The sequence below is a fragment of the Dromaius novaehollandiae genome, chromosome 4 (genome assembly GCF_036370855.1).
Source record: "Dromaius novaehollandiae isolate bDroNov1 chromosome 4, bDroNov1.hap1, whole genome shotgun sequence".
In the NCBI taxonomy this organism is placed as follows: domain Eukaryota; kingdom Metazoa; phylum Chordata; class Aves; order Casuariiformes; family Dromaiidae; genus Dromaius; species Dromaius novaehollandiae.
In genome coordinates this window covers 46,228,425-46,241,929 of record NC_088101.1, presented here as the reverse complement: position 1 = coordinate 46,241,929, position 13,505 = coordinate 46,228,425, and positions in this window count along the sequence as shown.

Sequence of the window (13,505 nt, the reverse complement as noted above, 5' to 3'; positions counted from 1 at the left end):
TCTGTTACCTTAGTGGTAAACCTTATAGCAGATTTGAAGCTTGACTTGAGTAAGAACAATGTCATAATTCTTTCGACTCTTAATCATTCATAAACTGGCATAGTCAAAATATTTGTATATAGAAAAAAAAGCTGAGAATGGTGGTGGTGGTGGAAGGTGAGAGCATGGGCCTTATGTGTGGGGAAGGAATGGGAAAGAGAGAGGAGTTGGAAGACTTCAGTCTGATCTGGCATGCTTTGATTTTAGTCTGTTACCAGCATCCAGTTCTGTGAAAGGCCTTAAGAGGAACTTGGATGACTAAGACTGAGATCACAGCTCTCGACACTGCATGTGCCCAGAACTACTGCTGCCATGCCAGACCTGAGTTGCATTGTTGTTCTCATGTCAAAACACATTTGAAATGTGCAGCACCTGTATTCCTGCATTACATTAAAGAGTTGGTGTTATAGGTGTGCTTCAAGAATGCATATTGCACTCAGAATGTTGAGTTCAGTGCAAAACACAGTAACAGTTACAGGTTTCCATTAATAAACAAGAGAGGTGTCCGCTTTCTGTGTAATCTGGAAGTACACTGATACTAGAGTGCTCTCTTGGGAAAAGGTATGGATGCAATACACCGTTCCTGGAGAATGTTGTCCAAATCCCTCTCTTTCTGAGAGAGAGACTTGTTGAGACCCTTGAAGTCAGTAGCTGCTCTTGAAAACTTGAGTTCTCGCCTTTTTTGACCCTCAGTCTCCTCATTTGCCAAGCTGAAAATTCATGTTCTTGTGAGGCATGTTATGTAAAACCTGATTAGAAAGTAAATGCTCACTAGTTTCAGTGAGGTTCTGGCGGGTTAAACCTGCCTCCAAATAGGACATATGGAACATCAAGTCCTTTTCCTAATTTTCCATAGAGCAGCACAAAAGAAACTGATATCTGTGGGTAAGAGACTGAGCCGATCCGCTTGAACAGTTGAAGAGCATTTTCATGAGAATCAACTTGATCTGAACTGAGGAACAAAGCAAAATTCAGTTCCCTAGATCCAATCTGCAATGTGCAAAAGCCATTCAAAATGTAACATAATAAGCGCTTCATGCATGCCTATCAAATCATGGCAGTTATACAGAATATAATGTTAGTAGATGTCAGAAGTAGCTTAATTTTCCTTCCTTCTACTGTTCTCTTTTCTGTCAGCTTTATTTTGCTGAAAATGGAAGTGGCAAATCAGTTAACTTCTCCACTGATCCTACTCAATGGACTAAAGACAATTTAAGCATAGTAATGCTAGCCCCAGATTTCAGTTATTCAGTTGTAACTAGCTTGCAAAAATTTCTCTTAGCACATATATTAGCTACACTCTGCCAATCCTAGTGCCAGTATTACAGTTCTGTTAATACAGCTTGCAGTACCCAAAAGCCTGCTGATATTTGCATATAATAGTCATTTAGATCAAAACCACTTCAAAAGATGTGTCCAAATGCTAGCTGCATTTTAACTTCAGTGTGGTGGGAAAAGCCTTGCACAACAGGAAAAGAGTGGAAATTTGGAACATAGCAAGAAAAAAATACGCTGTCAATAAAAAAGGGAGAAAGAAAAATATCAGGACCTTTTAACATCTGTACAGGTGCTTTCTGTTCCTCATATTCTAGATAGAATCCCTTTCCCCAGAACAAAGGGACTTTGACTCCCCCACCTTCCCTGAAAGGCAGGCAATAACAGCCTTTAAAATATCCAGATTCTTTGGCATCAGAACACATGGTTGGACTCTCAATTACTGCAAATCAGTGCTACTTCACTGATTTCATTAAACTTTGCTGGCGTACACTGAATATGCCCCCTACTGTTAAACAGTGAAAGAAAATATCTCATCTACCCTACAGGAATGAATATATCTGAAAGAAACTGAGCTGATAGATCCTCATACTTGGAAAATACAGAGCTATTAGGGCTGTGTTATCCTTTTCTCAAAAAATGTTAGTCTCAGTAGTACGGATAAGGCACTAGATCAAAGACGATGCAATTTAGCAGCACTGTAATGCGTGGGAGACTTAATCACTTTTCAGTCAAACCTATAAATTTTCAGATCCACAATTGCAGAGCAGGGTTTGGTTTGCTAACAGCTGCTAAGCCCAGAATCTCTTGTGGTCAGTTGCTGCAGTATTTTCTCATGGTATATCTGTGCATGTTTGGGAGAGAAGATGAGTCAGCAGCTGAATGACTTTAAAGTGGTGATTGACTTTGTTCTCCACAACAAGGGACGTGCCCTAGGTCAAATTTCTTATTTCAGCTGGCTGAACATCTCAATAAACCGAAGAAATCTCGCTCTAAAAAGTTTATATCAAAAGAAAAGTTGGAAGAATTTTTCTCTGTCCTCCTCTTTGGTAGGCAATCTCTGTGTGTCTTTTGAATACACAGGGAGGAGGGAAGTTGATTTTTTTGTTCCTTGTCAAAGGTTTAGCCCATGCCTCTGTCCAGCTTCTAAATTTCTAGTACATAAGTATTTTTTCCTGCATGTCACTGAAATTCCTGGCATTCAGTAGTTTATGATATGTGATATACAATATAGATTTCTTTCAAGGATGAAATTTAGTAAGTTATTTTCAATAAAATAATACTGGTCTTTTTGAAGACCTACCCTTTTTGTGGAAGAACACATGCAAAGAGATAAATATTTTAAAGCTATAACAAAAAGGGCAATTACCCTGCCTAGGTATCCAGTACCCTTGACAGTTTGCACCTGAGGCATGTCCCTTAATACTGAATTGGTGATTTCAGCCAAAGACATCCAGACCATAATTCTCAGCTGGAGAGCTGGAGTGCTTCTGTTGAGAATGTCACCAGTAAATAGGAACAGGAGAGCAAGAATGGTAAAACCTTTGAGTTGCTAGATCGCTGACTAGATCTGGACCAACTATTATTGGTCCCATTGTGCATGCCATGACCATATTCCTATCTGGAGGCCAGCTCGGCTCTTGAAAATGCTGCAAAATACTTAAAATTTGTTCCCGTCCAGACCTGGAATACTCCTTGATGAAGATAGCAGGTTAACCTGGTATCAAAAGCTGATAAGATTTAGCCAACACTGCCAAACACAGTAATACTCTTGCAATTTACTCTCTTTGATTTGGTAATGTTAGTGACCATTCAGCTGATCCAGAAAAGAGTTAAATACTGAAATATAAAATTCTATGCATATCATTTCTCGACGGTTCTTCACAGCACAGGATCAGCCAGGCCAGAAGATCAGTTTCTAAGTCTGGGAAGCTTGCTGCAGTTCTGCTGGTAAGGATTGACATGTCAGCAGTGAATGTGCCAGTGGGGAATGGGTGGGAGGAAAAAGAGCCCTGTAATTAAAGAGAGATCAATGAAACGTTGTCTGGTCCAACCACAATTGTGTCTTTTTTTGATGCTAAGCTATCCCTTTGTAAATGAGGATGCTAGTACTCCTCTCCCACGATAAGGCAGTGTGGCTTGCTGCTGGATGTGATGAAGTGCTCGGGTGTCTGGGAGATGAAGACCACAACAGAACTTAGCTCATTCCTTGCCTGTGAAGTCTCTTCTTCTCAGCCAGGCCTCTGCGGTAACAGCTGCATTGCCAGAGCCCCCAAGTGTAGACGCAGTCTGGGCAGATGGCAGGAATTGCTGCTGGAGCTATACAACATCCTCAGACAGCTGAGCCAAGCTCTGAAAGCTGTCTGTGGTCACAGCAGCTGCAGCTCTTCAGAGGTTTTGCTTGTTAAAAAAAAAAAAAAAAAATCCGTAGGGCATGCGTGTCTTTGCCCTATAATATAGCTATGCTGGCCAACCTTTCTTGTGTGGACTTAGCCTAAGCGTGTTACTGATGAACAGAATGACGTGGGAATTTTTCCATCTGCTCTCTTACTACTTTCGCTGATCTGTGTAGCAGATCCATTTTTGACCGTGAAGTATCTATCATGCTTCTGCAGCTGACAGTGATAGAGAGCACTGGCACAGCAACGGTATGATTGTGCTGCAGCCCTGCTTTGACTGAGTAATGCCTAAATCCACCAATACAGAAGTTACCTTCTGTCAAGTACAAGGTGGGGGCGGGGAGTAGAGCAAACCTGTATTTTTGTACAGCGCTGTTTGTGCCTTATCAGATAATGCTGGCAGAGGTTGGTTGGATCACTTCGTAGTCGTTTGTGCATGTTTGAAGGTCTATCTGCAAGTATTGCAGTTTTTTCTCAAGTAACTTTTCATGGGGAAGTACTAACTCTGGTCAACTAAAGCTGCCAACATGTCTGCCATTGTAAAAGACACAGGCACAAAGCCCAGTTTCTTACACTTAAAAGCACTATTGACAAATTTACGGTAGTTTATAGCTGGCTAATGTTATTTTTCAGTTATACTGAGTAACACAATCAAATGTTTTTGGAAGAGATGTTTAATGCTGATAATAGTGAATCCAAATATAAAAGAGGTCTCTAAGGCATGAATGTAATGTCTTGATTATAAGTTTAAATTACTTTTTTATAGCTAGAGCTAGGATATCTGGTGGCTAATCAGAATGAAGCCTGATGTTATGCCCTACCACCTCTTTCTCTCTTTCTCACATATATCACTTAAACTCATAGGCCTTGATTTCATAGAAGGTTAAGTGTATTTGGGTTCTTACTAAGAAAAAAAAATGTTAAGCACTTTACAGAACAGGAATGGATTTATACATTATCTTAAAAGTTAAGCATGCGATGAGGTGTTTTGCTGAATCATGGCTTTTTTCCCTCTGGACCAGCCTGTAAACAACGTGGCATGAAGCAGCTGGTTCTAGCAAAAAATACAAGAACAGTATGGTCAAGTAGAAGGTATTTATCCTTTTCCAACTCTGCAAAAAGAAGTTAAATTGGTATTTTAAACCTGAAACTGATTCTTTGGGTGCTTTAACATGTAGATATGAGCGGAAAGTACAGCACTTCAGAGTTCAAGGAATGTTTTCTGTTTTCCAGCTTTAGATTTAATGGTTGTGGTTCAATGAATTGGCCTCAAATCCTGCCTCTCCCTCCCTCCCTCCCTCCCCCACTGTGTATTAGTCACTGTGGCTGTGATTTGGTGTAGTCCTTTGGTGTATGCGCTAAAGCTCTGCTAATTTCAGCAGGAGTTTCAGGTGCTTGTGAGTTTTGCTGAATCAGGGACTTCAATTATGCCTTGGACCATGCTTAAGCAAATAATCCCAGAGACTTCACCATAGGATATTTTAAACAGTCTGCTGACACAGACCCTGCGAGTAGTGCCTGTCTCCACTGAAAGCAAGTTCGGAGCAAGTAGTGTAATCAGGCAGCTCAGCACATGGATCGCGACTGGTTCCAAGAAATCCTGCCAATGCTGACAATAAATTTGATCAGCTTATGCACAGCCAAGGTTAATCACGTAGGGTGTTGTGTCATCAGCACTGGAAAACTGCTGACGTCTGTAATGAGAAGTTTATAGAGGCAGAAGTTAGAAATTAAGAAAGCAAATGTTTTCCCTTTGAGGAAAGAAAATAAAGTGCTCACTGTAAGTTACATGTTAAAATGGACATCTGCTCAGGTGTGAACGTGGACTCCCAGGGTGAAAAGGAAGGACAGTCTTTCACATTTAACAGAGAAGTAGACAGCAACTGAGTGCTGATCAGACATTTGTAGTATAGGTGCCTAGGTTTGGTTTTGGTGGCAGGAGGATAACATTTGTGGTACCTGGAAGAACTACTCACCCAAGCTGTGAAGGAAAAGTATGTTGACGATAACTGTGCTGATAATTTAAACAATGAACATGCAGAAGTGGGAGGTGGGGGAGGAAGGCCTTTTACCAAAACAGACGTGGCAAGCTCTTTATTTAAGTGTAACTAAAATATGGTTTATTCCATAAAAAGCTTTTATCATCTGGGTCTTGGACACAATTTAGGACTTGCCATGTTAAACAAGTCCAGAGGGTTGGAGGGTGTGATGTTAGTGCTTATGCTTTTCTTTTTCCTTTGTCTCCTTTAAAAAGGAGAGCATTGGCTTCGGGGAAAGGGAGGAGTGAAATACTCAGTTTCCTTGCCTTGTAGGCAAACTAGATGGGAGCCACAGAGGGAGGATCATCCATGGAAGAACTGGAAGTATATCAGCACTATTATAAGGGAAAGCAGTAATTCTGGAGTAGATACCGATACCAGTGCTAGATATCAGCTGCAAGAAGGACTGGAAATAATCTGACAAAATTACTGACGCATCCTCTATTGACTGAAAGGTTTATGGTGATGGGATGTACTAAAGATGTGAAAATTAAGGCAAGTGTCTAACTTGTGCTTGCTAATGTCCGTGAAAAAGACTTGCATCTCAAATGGTGCTGTGAAAAGAAGTTAGAACCTGTATAATTTCAAAGTCTTATCTTCCAAAGGAAGATACATGGATGAAACATATGCTATTAGTATGTGTGTGGCTGTAGTTGCCTTAGTTCAACATTAATGTGTTAATGTAGGTGTTCTTTGGAAAGAACTGAACGTGTTGTAGCAGAATACTTGGATTTTCAAGAAAACAGAACTATAGAATGGATCTGTAATTTGGGTTGATGGTATCTTTTTTTTGCCTAGAAACTATTCTATTAAGTTGTGCATGCTTTGTGCAATGTATCTATCTGTTAGAAGTATATCGAGAAAATTCTTTCTTAGAAACAATTATGTTTAAAGACATGAAGAAAACCAACACTGATGTTGTTGCAAGAGAGTTTCAGTCAGATGGTGGACCTGGGATTTGTGTTTTGCATGTTTCAGTTACACACAAGTGGGTCCCCAGGGTGTGGAGGTACTTGGGATGCTGATACCATTAGGGAGAATACCGCAGTGCTGTCTATTTTTTATTTTTGACAGAAGAAGTGAACTAGTAATTTACTTGCCAGGCTGATAAAACACACAGAAATGGTTAGTATTAGCGACAGCTGTGATTTCTCAGCTTGTCTAAAGATCTTCAGATTTATGCTGCTCTTTGAATTATCACCAGTGGAATAGGTACTACGTCCTGTTCTTTATAGCATATCCATTTTATCATCAAATGAATCTCCGCATGGCTGCCCTGCACATGGCAAGTGATGTTCATTAGGAACTGCTACCCAGCAATGGCCTGTCTCTAGCTCACATAAATGTGCCAGCACAGACAGTGCACACTAATTCGGTATACATGGGTTTTCTCATCCCTCAGGGAGCAGTCTGTCTTATCAGAAACAGAATGACCCTCTTGTCAGCGTAACAGATTTATTAACTCGTAAGAATCTTGTTTTGGAACCTCCTTCTGGGTTGTAAAGTTCCAGATGTCAAAATACGAGAGCATGGCAGCAATTATATTTGTTTACAATCTCCCTTCCCCCTCGCCTTTATTGACTGACTTGTCTTTGTAATCATAATTGCTGAGCGTTGCAGGTACAGAACTCTTAGAGCAAAAGACTTCCTTTCACAGCCCAATAACGGAGCTCAGTGCCTTATTTATTTCCCAGTGCATCTTTTTCCCTCACCTCCTTAACAAAGCAGGGCATGTAGATTAGTTAAAGCTGAGAAGGGTGTTGTGACTGGATGTAGCATCCCGGCTAAAATGGGCTATAAAACATTATGCAGAGTTCTGCTGCTAAAAATAGCTATGCATTGAGTTGAGGAAAATGCAAAGAGGCTGGATAAGGTCAGTCAGCAAAGCAACCTGGTTCTTACAAAGGAGAAAATGTACCCGTTGATGGCCCATGTAGTATGAGGAGTTGGAGCCCTGCTGTGTCCTGGATGAGGCCTTCCTGTTCTTTCCTTTTCAGTCTGTTTACTTATTTGTTGTTATCCTCCCCTTTATTCTCTGAACTATTTCCTGCAGGATTGCAGCTTGTTCTTTTCTCTTGCATCATTGTATCTGCAATGTACCAATATGTTGCAAGTAAAATTGCTTGACATGTATTTATCAGATCATTTATTTTTATATATTTAGCAACTTTTGAATCTAAATACACGTTATTACAAAGCACCTTTGCTTTTGCTAAGCATTTGCTTTCTCTGGAAAATTGAAGCCTACCAGTAGTTTAGTAAATATGAGAAGCGTTACTTGAAAAATTGAAAGAAATAGTTATTATCAAACCTGGGATTTTTTGTTTATTTGAAGTGCTCTTCTTTTGGAAACTTCTCTGACCTTCCAATCTAATTTTTTCCAAGTTTCCCATGAAGAATTAATTGACCAACTCTCCTAATAAACCGCTTTGGAAAGGTATTGTCTTTTAAGGCCTGTATCTGGTAATTCAGTTTTTTCAGATGCAGGGTTCTTTCTACTGTAGGGCCTATAAGTGCTTCCATTGGAAAAAAAAGAAAACAAGAGCTGTACAATAAGAGATCTTTCCCAAAGGCTGACAGCGAGGGGAATTGACAACCATTAACCACAGTTAAAGACGGAGAACTGACATTCAGAGGGAAAAAGACACCGAGTGACTTGGCAAGTCTTAAAAGAAATTTGTAGCATGTCTTCTGAATCTCAGCCTGTAAGAACATCCTTTCTCTTAGAAACCTAAATACTCTACTGCTTTAGCATCCTGTTCCCCAGCTACTTGTTTTTCCTTCTTCATATCACTTGGAAAATAAACTTGGACAATAAACTCTAGGAATAGGAGCTGTCATTTGTCTTTGTTCTCCAAAATGCTTGGCATGTTCTCAGTTGTGGGAAACTAAATTATAAACAAAGTATAACCACTTCCTTTTTTTTCTTGTTTGTATAATTTATAAATAGGCTTTATTTAAAAAAAAGGGGGGGGGAGCATCATCAGATGTTATCTTCCTTAAACATTCATATTTCAATGAATTTAATGAGCGTTTGAGAGCCAGATGGCAAACCATATTTTTCAAAAGATTTTAAGGCACATGACAGACAATTCACTCATGTTGACAGGAGCGCTTCACTGAGGTGTCTGCAAAGCAAATGTGTTGCTTGTTACTATTAGAGCAGAATAATTGTTTATGAAAGGCATCCTCAAATTGAACAATGATTTGATGAAGAAAACAGGAATGAGTTCTGCTATGTAAACACTGAGCACTCTGCAGAAAGTGCAGAAATGTTACCGACTTATATAGGTTACCTAAAATAATTATGATCTGAGTGGAAATGCATGATGCAGTGTTGTATTACTCAATGATAGTCACTTAAATCCAGATTGATGCAATCGTGTTTGCAAATCTTCAGCCGGTCAAGCAGTGGTAAATGAGATTTGTGTCTGCTGAAAGAGGTTGGAGAGGGAGAGAGTGATTCTTGTTACCGAAAATAAAGAACAGGATGTAAAGAAATTGGATGAAGAGAAGTTGAACTCTGACAGAAAGGGGCACTTGTCTGCAGAAGCCTGGGGATAATCTACCACTGTAAATGCAGAATACAGTATATTCTATTTGTTCAGTATACAGTGATCTTAAATGATTTAGGTAGATGAGGATAAAAGCAAAACGTGCATTTACAGTATATATGTGAACTGATAGCTATGCCTGTGCTGAAGAAAAACTCGAATCGGGCTTCTGTAGCACCTGTATCAGCCTGTATCACGTGGCTTTGAATCGGTAGAGCTGTTTATTGCTTTGGCATTTTCACAGCCAATATAATTATAGTGTGGTAAAATATGCACCTTATATGTTGATCTCCTAAATTGATTCATTTGTCCCCTCTGCCGTGAATATTTAATTGTCTTTTTTATCAAATGAACAAATGCAAATATATATAATTCATAACAAAATCTTCTGGAACATAGGGGCAATAGCTTGTGCCTTCCTTGGTTTCTGTAAACCACACTTAACCACTTCAATCCCACCACATACAGTTAACAGACCTGTTTTGGTCTAGAAGAATGTATTTGACTTCTGGTAGAATCCTGTAATAAATTGTACTCTTGAAAATCAGAATAGGTATCTATGAGGAATGATTAAATATTGAAGCTGTTGAAATAAAGTATGTATCTTATGTAATCAGCCATTACTTGATCTGACAGTCTAGAGCAAGCAGTAGTTAACAAGAACGCTAATTGTTTCTGATAATTTCTGAAGGAAAATATTAAATATGGTAGGTAAATTGAAAAGTGGTGCAAGCAATCATCTAAATGTCACTTTCCATCTCTAATAACCTACTTCCTACCTCATTAAGCCAGCTGATTGGGTATTGTTATGATTTACTACTTCAATGTTCAATCATTGGAGGGAAATACAACATTAAGGGCTTCTGTCTCCCATATGGAGATGCAGTCTGCTGCTGCTCAGTTAAATACTTGAGCAGGATGAAATGACAAGCAAGTATTTCTATTAGAAGATGAGATATGAGACTAGATTTATTAAGGACAATCTGATAGAGAAAAGTGAATGCTGGGAATTGAGTTCCTTGAAAACTCTCCAAGTATTGCTGTATGTGTTTCAGGCTGCAAAATGGTAACAGCTGTAAAGAATATTGTCTTTGGCATTTCCTATAATACTGGTGAAGATAAAGGAGGTGAGCGATCTATGAGAGATGAGTGATTGTCACTATCACAGTTGCAGTTTATTATGGGCTGTGTTTAACACTTACTGCTGGCAAATCATCAACTGAAGTTTTGCCAGTGTAAGTCCTTATATTTAGGTTCATAGCTATTTACGGTTACGGGGGAATGACTGCATAGTCATAGGCTTCCTGCTTTCTGTCAGTAAGTAGATGTGCCACATTAAGTTGGTATTCCCATACTCAGCAAATCTGTGCCTTGTTAAGGCTAATCTTGCAAACATTTTCATAGTCCTGTAATGAGCAATCCTGCTAAAATAGGTGAAGCCATAAAAATGGCTTAAGGCTTGTTGATATGCCTTCAGTTTCTTGCTTCAAACAGCTTTTGGTCTTTTCGTACACATAAATGTTATGAATTTTGAAACAGATGTTAGGAGGAATCGTGGAAGTATTTCCCTTTCACGTCTCAGGTTGGCTGTATTTCCTGTGGGCTAATTACTGTGTTCATAAATCACAGATTTTGCTTATATAGGTTTTATGATGGGGAGGTGAAGGATCAGCTCATGTTGCTTATTAACTATATGTTTTCCTATTCAATGAGATGTCTACACCGCTGCTCAAGTTTGACATAAAATTTTATCCTATTGAGTTCGGACCAGATTGTTAGGTAAGATCTTTCTATGTTTTTCTTCCCTCTCCTTTCCTTCTTTATTTCTCCCCCTCTTCCCTCAGCATGCTTCTTTTTTTCCCTTCCACAGCAAAAGAAACCTTAAGATACAGTAAATGTAGTTTATTAAATATAAATTTGCAAAGATACAGTAAATTTCTAGAAGGCTGCATCACAGGCCCAAAGCAGGCAATAATTCGGTTGTCCATAACATACGTGAAGATTCAGCACCCAAGGCTGTGATTTGTATTAGGGCCGGGCATACCTTGGCACTAGCTCCATCATAACATGAAGAAAACTTTTTGGCTGTTCACAACTTCATTTTGTTGTTAATTTTAATGCTCAGAGCAGGATTTTGTGTGTTTTTGAACTAAAGCCCAGCTACGTTTTTTGATAAATACTTACCATAAATACTTTTTTTTTTTTTTTTTGTTAGCAATTGTAATAATATCCACACTGGTTGTTATAGGATAAATTATTCCTTGAAATGATTGGCCATAGATATTATTTTGCAGCTTCTATAAATGTGTAGGCAGTGAGACTAGGGATAAGAGTATGCAAGGCAAAATGAGGAGAGTTAAGACTGTTGACACGCAAGTAAAAACTAGACAAATTATGCAAGGCCTTGACTGGACTTTTATGAATAGCATTTGGCTGTTTTTTTAAATGCTGTTCCTGAGGCTACTGATTTTCTCTATCGAGTGCATTAGAGCGTTAAAAAAAAGAAAAAATTGTTTCCAAAAGGACAGGAAGAGCTATTCAGTTATGACCATTCAAGCAATATATTTTTAAGTGTTGTTGTTCCTACAGGTACTACAATAACCATTATTTGTCTTCAGCAAACAATAAGATTTTATAAAATGATCTTCAACCTCTACAGCTGCCTTCAAATGTTTGGGGTGGGGGAAGGAAGGAGGAACTACTTTAAAGACGTTTTAATAAACTGCTTTGCCAGAAAGCAGTAGGCTAGCTAGCTGACCTGATACCTTTAAAAATAAATAAATAGATAAATAAAAGAAAAGCACTTCTGCAAAACGTAGATGTTATTGTACCAGACTTTTACTGGATATTCTTAGCACTTAGAAAATATTCAATATCTCTAAAATATCCTTTCTACACAAAATAGTGGTGATTGCTGGGAGCGGGACAGGTCCTTGTGTGTAGTGTTGTTGACTTTGCTTGTTTTCCAGATTACCTTGCTGAGAGAGGTTGACAGCTCAGCGTGACGCTCTTTGCCTTTTTGAGAAGCTGTCTGAGAGGTGCTGTGCAGCAAGCAGCGAGTTTCCTCCCTGGATGACCGAGCTATTTATTTGCTCGTTGTTCCCAGTCCCTGCTGGTTCAGGCCTGGACTCGTACACTGCGCTGATAGCACTCTGCGGCAGTGCGCCGCTTCAGCCAAGAGCCAGACGCATCAAGGGACGCAAGAGATTTCAAGAGAGCCCTGAAATCTTAGTTTCCATCTGTTTGGCCTGAAGTCCATTGCTATAAGGTAAGAGTGATCAGTGCCTGCAGTCACCAACTCCAGCTGGTCTGTGTGACCAAGCCGAGGCCTCTTTCTTGATGATGCTTTGCAGGGGTTGTTTTCTTTTGATGTGTAAAGTGCTGCATGACAGCATGGGAAGTGAAGCGTTCAATTTAGCAACAGATTAAGCAGCAATAGCACAGGCTTCTCTTTGTTGTCTCCGTGGTGCTACCTTACTTCTCACGAGAAGGTGATCAGCTCAGCCTCTGAGTTAACTTAAACATGGGCCTCATGCTGAAGTGTGAAATCATACTAGCTGTAGTGGGGAAACCTGTTTAGCCAGGAGCATACAAAAACATTAGGTAATTTGCCAAAGCATCTGATTGATGCATACATTCATACATACATATATATATAGATAGATAGATAGATAGATAGATATGTGTATATATCAGAGGGAAGTGTTTTCACAGGGTACTGTGAATAGATTTCTTAAGAAAACATTTGCTTACATATCTGTTGGAAAAGTACAATTAATTGTACAAGAAAACTTCATGTTGGCATGATAAAGTTCATTCTTACAACACCATAAAAATGCAGAGATTTTGGATAGTCTAGAAAAACAAAACAGACTGCAGTGTAATTTTAAAAAAAATCACTAGAAATCAAAAGTATGGTAATTTCACCACTTAAATCTGAGCTGGTGTGGTTGGGCAAAGTCTGCCAGGTTGCAAAATGCTGGAAGGAGAGGGGAGTGTTTTTCTTTCATACAACTTTTTTTTTTTTTTTCCTGAACAAGTTCACCTCAGGCTTTATATCACTTGCCAAGAAGGCTAACGTATCAGAGAGACTTGGGAACTCCAAATATAACTTGTTAGTTACATAATTTTTATATGTGTGTGTGTGTGTGTGTGTGTGTGTGTAAATAAAAATTAGTATCTAGACGTGATTTTTTTCT